The sequence below is a fragment of the Chlamydotis macqueenii genome, chromosome 13 (genome assembly GCF_036417535.1).
Source record: "Chlamydotis macqueenii isolate bChlMac1 chromosome 13, bChlMac1.mat, whole genome shotgun sequence".
In the NCBI taxonomy this organism is placed as follows: Eukaryota; Metazoa; Chordata; class Aves; order Otidiformes; family Otididae; genus Chlamydotis; species Chlamydotis macqueenii.
The window spans coordinates 7,883,677-7,892,280 of NC_141568.1; positions in this window are offsets into that span (position 1 = coordinate 7,883,677).

Below are 8,604 nucleotides of genomic sequence, written 5' to 3' on the forward strand. Positions count from 1 at the left end.
CTTTGGACTGTAGGTATTTTCTTACAGGATCACTCTGTCATACAATTTGTCAATATAATGTCATTGCTAAGTTCCCAAGCCCGTCTCATACCAGAAGCTTGACTAACATGCTTCTCAATTTAAAATACACAAAACTACCTTTTCTTTTTTTCCTGCTCCTCTAATCACTCCTCTGTGTTGGGTGTACCTGGCGAGGCGTTGGTGGTGGGTGGAGCTGCAGGGTGGGCTCTGTGCTGCTCTGAGCCGGACACAGCCGGTTCCAGCCGGTTCTGTAACGGCCACACCAGAGGGTGTGGCTGAGTCCCTCAGAGATGCTGGTGGGGCCTCTGAGCCTATTTAAGAAAGGGTAGAGGAGGGAGGATTAAAAAAGCAAAACAACCCTGAAAAGCAGCAGTGTGAAAAGCAGGGTGAAAGGAGGAGGAGGGTGGGGAGGTCCTCTGAGCACCGGAGCAGAGATTCCCCTGCAGAACCACAGGGGACCAGGGGAAAAGTGAGGGACAGAAGGAGTGGCAGAGAGAAACCGCCATATACAGGCCACAGCTGCCACCCCAGAGCCGCTCGGTGAGGGGAGAGGAGCCTGAAGGGAAGGAGGGAGGTTAAGCATTGGAAAAGGGGAAGGAAGTGTGTAGTTTTAATTTTTGTCTTTTTGATTCTTACTACTTGAATCTATTTTAATTAGGAATAAAAATTATTTTTCCCCAAGTCAAGTCTCTCTTGTCTGTGACAGAAACTGGTAAGGAATTTCCCTTTTTTTATCTCAACCCCAAAACTTTCTCCTCCTCTTTTCTCCCCCTGCCCTGCTGAAGAGGGGGAGTGCGCAAGCAGCTGGGTGGGTGTCCGGCTGTTAGCCAAGGGTAAGGCACCACAACCACAGGAAGGAGGCACAGGAGGTAACACAGCATCTGCCTATGCATCTACACAAACGGATACCAAAAGTGATGACATTATTTCCCACACTCATACTGAGACGGATGGGATATGCACCTTACAAGTCTATTGTGACAGTTGAGGACAAGACCTAGGTCACATTCTACAAGCTCAGACCATAGAAGTCATGTTTCTGTATCCGTGTATCCACACATGCCCACTTAATAGTACTTTTAAAAAATGTCTGAACAAATAAATTTCACCTTACATAAGCACTAAGACCATAAGGTACTACTTCAGGAATGCTAAATCCTTACATTACTGTAGTTTACATTGAAGACCAACCATTGCTAGACTAGTACAAAAGAGTATGTCTTCAACTTGTAACTCTTCCCCACTAGCCTTTAACTAGCTCTTTAAGCGAGGAAGAGAAAGTAGGTGGATTTCAAAGACTTATTATTCACAATGATATCATCCTTTTATTTCAAAACCTTCTTTGGGATATTGCTAGGTCTTTACAATCTGGTTCTCCACATTACACTCTGTGTATAAGAAGTATTCTAAATAATATCCATACATCCTCCTTATCACTTTTCTTTTTTTGAGTAAAATATTCAAACACTACAATACAAAGCATCAGTTAAAAGATTCATGAATACATATCCCATCTGGCATTGGTTGCCACAGTCTGCAGTTTCTAACTGCAAGTAGATGAGTACATCTGAAATTATAATTCCTTCAAAGACCATCAGGATGACATAAATTTGACAAAATCTGTAACACTATATGAAATACACTAGAAACATTGCATGCCTCAAGATGCATTGTATGTATACTCCATAACAGGAGTTCAAATATAGGAAAACAAGTTAAGTTTATGATAATTTTTGCACTGAGGGATATAAATAAAATATAGTACCATAAACACAGAGACTCTGTTGGAGAATTAGTTTCTAATCCCACTATTGAATTCAAGTGAAACTGAAATATAGTGATTTACAACTGTAGAACACAAATGTACAGGAAAAACAGAGACCTCAGGTCAGAAGTCTGTTGAAGAAGAAATAGTTAATTGCATTTACAATTATCAGAGTTTTCTGCAGGCACTGCATTCAGGAGAGACCGCTTCTTTCTTTCTAAGGTGAATTTACTATGTAATAGGAGAACTAAAACAAAACCACTGTGAGAGTTTTACTAACTCAGTGTGCCAACACTGGTATTCTCTTCCTATTTGTAGTCTTGCACTTCTCGTGCCTAATGAAGCTTTCTGGAGCCACCTCATTTGTATTCAAACCTGTCCTGCTAGCCCTAGGCCCAGCCACAGAAATGGAGGCCCATAACTCCTCTAGCTGAGGACTTTGTTGTCTCTTCCACTCTAGGCTCTCTCTTCTCCTCTTTTTTCACATCTTTTCACAAGAATAGCAAGGGAATGGGGAGAGTAAGAAGGTAAGATTTGGATGCAGATTTTGACATGTAAAGCTGAAAACTTTTCCACACTGTGGTCTGTGGAGCTCAGCCCTGCCAGTCACTGTCACGAGGACTTTCTGCACCCAACAAGGTGGCCAGTAACTGCCAAGCTGATTTCTCTCTATGATCCAAGCAATGTTCTGTGCCGCAATACAATACGCTTTCTGATATAGAATCTTGATTTTGATTAACACTTGTGTCATAAAGAAAAACAACTAACATATCTTCCTTTTCTTAAGCACTAATTTGAAAGCCTGACAGCTAATAACATATGCACGCTTGTACAAATGCACCTCAAACCAGCAGCTATTAATGAACCATTCTGGCTACTTGGGTTTTCCTGTCAACTTCTCAGGCCTGAGAAAAGAGTAGGCAACCTCAGCCTTGTCCATATGAATGATCCTGGAGGTATTTGTATTCACAGGCCCAGGTTCACCCAACGGGTTAACTATCGATTCACCTGCGTGAACTGGCATATGGCATACAGCCAAAACACAAAGCAGCACTTCAGCCTTCAGTGATACAGAAGAGTGAGGCATAGTAAATAACCTGACCTAGCCAACTGGTTAAGCAGCTAAGACATTCATTTTCTACTGGATTTCTTTGTAGCAAAGAAACAGCTAAATAAATAATAAAACAGGTTTTAGAGAAAGGCTTGAAAAATTAATGAAAATCCGAGTGATCAAACCTGAAAAAGCCTGATGTGAAGCTAGCTGCGTAGCTCTGATCAAATCAGAATAGTCAGGGAACTCTTTCACATCAATGCAGACATCTCTGGGAATACTTTTATAGTGACACCACTTCAGCACACTTTATTAAACTTGTTAAGATACATTATAATCATATCTGACAAATGAGTAAGTTTGGATCTATTCCAAAATGAATCTACATATCACTATAGTTAATTTACATGTTGGCTTAAAAATATGAAATTATGCCATAGACGTAATTGCTTCCTGAAAGGTAAAGTGTAAAAACAAAATAAATAAATCAACCAATAAAATAATTTGCTTTTCAGATGATATAACTCTTAAACCTCCTCTGAACCCTGGAAATACAAAACAGCTCATGATGAAAGAAAAGAGATGAGCAATTCCACTTCAACTTGTCCTATTACTGGGTTCCAAAAGCTGGAGCAAACTAAGGGATGTGCACTTATACCAGAAAGCTTTGTTCTCCCTTCTACTTAAATATACAAAATAAAAACAAGGATTACTTGGTGCTGATTATCCAGGGAACTTCAGGTAGTATTGAATACTAACACTGCATTACTGTTCTTTATCAACATCCTGCTTTTCCTGGCTCAAACTTTAGCCAGTTGTGTTGACGTTTCCCACACTGCATCTCTCTCTGGTTGAGCTTTTGTTTTTCATTTTTGACACTTTCATCCCGATCAGCTCAGCCATTTCTGACACTGGCAGTGGGAGAGAAGAGTTCTGCACATGCAAAAGAGTTACTAGACTTTTTTTGTTTTGAAGCCTGCTAGCATTTCCACACTTCCCACACATGTAAGCAGGCACTCAGTGGTTATCAAGCTAAAGAATCTGTTCTCAGTGACTGAAATGGAGTCTCTCACAGCTCAGACTGTTGGATTTTGCTGACCAAACTTTACAAGCATTTATTAAATTCTGTTTGTAACTACACAGTGTGTGGTCCAATAGCATAGACTGAGTAAGCATGTCCATTTCTTTGGCAGTAAGGGTGGAGAAGGGTTTTAATGATAATTGCTGCTACAAGGTGCAATAAGGTATTTGTATTAAAAGCAGAGCTCTTTTGTCTCCTCACACTCTGCTGGCATTCTAGCACCACTGAATCACAAGCTAAAGAAAGAAAGAAAAGGAGCAGTCTGAAACTGCACAAAAAGTGCCAAAAAGCTGACTTGTCAAAAGAGGAGGAACCTGACGGTCAGGAGGAAAACAGTTAGTTAGTATTTATGAAGGATAAAGAGCTCACGCTTGGGAGGGCAGAACCAGGAGCTGATTAAGGGAGGTTAGGTTTTATAGTCAGTACATTCTTGCTGAGTAACAGTACATAATCATAACATACATGCAAGTAGGAGCTAAATACCAGGTACTTCTTAACTTATATGTATAATTTTGTTTCACTTTTCTTTTATATATGTTTGGTGGAACACACACATGCTGAAAGCAGGTGCAGAAATGAAACTGAATTTCTGTGAAATTTTTATTTTCAAGAAAAATAAGACTGAATGAGGACAATAAGCCAAAATTTCCAAGTGTGTACTTATTGCCAAACTATGGCATTTCTAGAACAAAATTACCACTCCAAGGTAACAATCTACTTCCTAAACTGATCAGTGGTCACACTAGAGCAGGAGGACCCAAGCTCTTTGACGGTTCTAGATGGATGTGGGTAAAATATGTCAGTTCCATGGCTATTCACCTCTGACTAGTACAATAGATTTTTACCCTGAATATGGATTTCAGTCTGCACCTGCCACAACTTCTCTCACAGTTCATTAGGGATCTCCCACAGTCAGAAAATCTGGAGACCAGATGCCAAGCAAGTTGGCCAGCCTAGAGATCTAGTCTAGAAGCCACGGCTTATGAAAGCACATGGCAAGTGATCCCAAAAACATGACCCCAAGAAGCCTTGGGGGCTTGGCAACCCATCTGCGTTCATCTAGAGACAGATGAGCAATTTAAGAGAAAATGAAGTGTCATTATAAACTCATAAAAAAATGAAACCACTACAGTGAAAAACTTCCAATCAGACAATTTGGCAAATTCAACAGTTGAAAAAGTCCCAGAATACAAGACCTATGGCTAGTACAACCATCTGGTAAATAAATACAAGAGAAAGTCTAATTTTCATGTTGTCCTCCTTCACTCAGTCATATTGTAATAAATTCCTGAAAACTCTATGAAAGAGATATAAACATCAGTTCCCTCCTGGGGGAAAACACTCTGTATTGTAAAGGCAGCACTACAATTTATAGTTTGCTACTATGCTGCCATGCTACACAATGCACATGTGACATGTTACTGTAATGTATGTAGCATCAGTGTTACAGTTTTGTTTTTTTTTTTTAAATCATACAAAAAGTGGATATTTATTGATAAGAAAATCTGAACCTCTAACAGTGCACAGTTGTTGGGGAAGATAGAGAAAATCATATAATATATTTCACTCTGGGACCTAGGAGTAAATGCTTCAAATGGAGTGTACTTTCTGCATCATGAAGAACACACAAAGCCACGCAGAGAACTAATGACACCAGAATACAATTAGAACTGATCCAAAGACCGCTCTCCAAAAGGAAACATTTTTTAGAACTGCTTTGGGATCTACGTGGCAATTTAAGGTGACTTCTTTAATGATGGAACTCTTACAACAATGGGAAAAGCTCTGTGCCATAAAGTTGAAAAATGCTTACTTCTCCTTTCCCATATAACACACAAGCATTTTGATTACCACTCTACACTAAAAGGATGTTTCAATTTAAAGCTCTTCAATAGGCTGCCAGGGATGCTCTGCTCAATGATAAGTCTATTGTACAAGACAGGCGAGGAGAACATTACCTCTCTAAGTGGCTAGGAAAGTATGTTATTTACAGCCAAGCGACAAAACAAAAAGAAATGTGGAAAACATCAAGCAGAATCCAAGACCACAAGCATTAACAAATAGTTTTGAAAAAACACAATTCCCCACCCCCCCACCCCCACTGGTCTTTATATACTTTGAAGTTTAAAAGTGAAAAAAAAATCTCGTGGAAGACTCAAAGCAAAAATGTCTCAAGATGATGTCTAGTCAAACAATGATAATCACCAAATGAACTGTTTCAAGAGAATGCAGACGAGGATGGTTAAAGATCCCCTACAACAAATTTTATGTCTGTCAATGATGAAGATGTGTAGTAACTTTGACCAAGGATGCTTTGTGATGTGTTAGTAACTTTGACCAAGGATGCTTTGTGATTTGTTACATCTGTTGATAAGTAAATGGACTCTGATGTACAGCTCCACAAGCAGTTACACAGGCATGATCTCACTGGCACAGCTCACACAACAGAGTGCTAGGAGCAATATGGGCTCTTGAGGAAGGACAGGAGGGGAAGGTAGGGGAGAGGGCCAAAGAGCAGCTTAGACACAGGCAGCTTTGCTGCAGAACTAGTGACAAACTAGTTTAGAGCTTATGGGTAAGGGCCAGAGGACAGTCATGGGTGACATCACAGTGGGTATCTGGTACAGATTATCTGATTAAGAAGACAAGGTAGATTAACCCTCAAAGAACTGGAGGCTGTCTTATGGCCACAGGCCCTGCTTCTCACTGATCGTCACTGAGATGATCCAAACAAAATCATTCTATGTTTTTACAATTAAACTGAAGATATTTTGGCAAAATACAGAGTTATTCAGAATATCAAGGCCAATTTTGAAAACAGAAATAAGAATGAATGTGCATGAATGAGTATTGCTTTAATCTTTCTTCCTAATGCTGTATGTATATTATGATAAACACAAAATACAAATATTCTGCATTTGAGAGAGAGAGAACACAAACAGATGTAATACATTGGTTAATAAAAACACATTTATTTGTACAAATATTTAAATCAAAGTGCACTGTATTAAAAACTTTTTTCTGTCCTTTGTCAAATATCGTGTGCAATGCTTGCTACTGCATTTATAACAATCTACCACTGGCAACAGATTACAGGCCTAATACTCACTGTATAGAGAAAAACCTCTTTCACAAATATTTTGTGCAGTACTAGTTTCCTATTTTTCATTATGGTTCTCTCATGCAAAAATCTAAGCACTAGCTAAAGGCTCCTAAAATGCATCTAGATTATTCTAATGTCTTCATTGTAAACTGGATCAGACTCAAAGATAAGGAGTGGTAGGGAAAGGATGGATTAATCCCTCAATGGAAGTAACGAAAAAACATCCTTATAAATTAGTCATTGTAAGAATGCCTTACCTCACTTTCTCCAGGCTAGACTGAAAAGAGGTAGAAGTTTATCCATAACCTGAAAAAAAAAAATTATCTAAGTTGTTTGGAGAATATTTAAAGTAGTTTACCATAGGAAACGTGTCAGTCCCTCAGGAACCTAAGTTTTTTAGAGTTTGTCTTAACCATGTATTTTTCTTACACCTGAGTGTTGAGCTCTGGCTTAGCAAGCCGTTTGACCCCCCACTGTCACTGTGTTCATGGTAATACGGACTGTTAACTCTCACAAGGAAGACTGTAAATAACAAACACTACTTCTCAGGTGGCCCTGACTTTGGAAGGAAGAGACACAACTGACAACTGCCAATTATTTGATCTTTTGTGCACGTTTCCCTCTAGGACACAAACAGTATCCACATTAGTAAGCTCAAAATGTCTTCATTCTTTTGATGCATATGCTACCACGGAATTTAATTACAGCAGGGTTTTTTGGAATGATTTACCTTTGTAAGCATCAAGTAGACAACAGAGATGAGATACAAAAGAAAATAAATGTTAATGTTGGTAGAAAGAAAGCAGACATGATGCATAATCTTTATAACAACAAATAAATATTACACATTTTGTTTAAAAACTGCAGTACTTTCTCACAGCAAATTATCATCTGTCTTTGTAAACTGACCAGAACAATAGCTCAGGAGTACTGTGGAAGTTTACTACGGTCTCAGTCAAACATGGCCTGTAAGCATGGGTTCAATTATAAGAACCCTTACAACACTCGTGACTTCAAAAAGATATAAAAATGGACAAAGTGCATGTTTTAGCTGACCACAGTGACATTGTTCACTTGTTTAGAAACACTTCTGGATATACATATGTCTGAGCAAAGCACGCTTCTCAGACTCACTGTAAGGAAGACTGTTCTGAAATACAAATTTATATTTTGCAAACCCCAATAATCACTTTACTGTTATCAAAATCTGCGTGTTTACTTTATCATGCTAGGTTGTCACAGTAATATCATTCTAGAAACAAAAACAAAAAAAAAAAAAAAAAGGAGTTACTGATGAGTCCAATCAAAATTATCACAGACTGTATTTTAAATCATGGGACATCTCTTTTCTTTTCCAAGCAGTTGCCATAGCTCCCGAGATGGGGGTAGGGGACACTCAGTGCAGATTTCCAACCTTAACTTCCATTTTAGCAGTCAGGAAAGAGTTCACCAACTAGTATTAAAGAAATAAAGGTATAGTTGGATTTTAAAGCAAAAAGCCCTTTAGTTCAAGTTTATTATTTACTGTTGCGTTCAGCCACAAGTACCAACATACTTGGTTTGCTACGCAGCTACACCCTTCT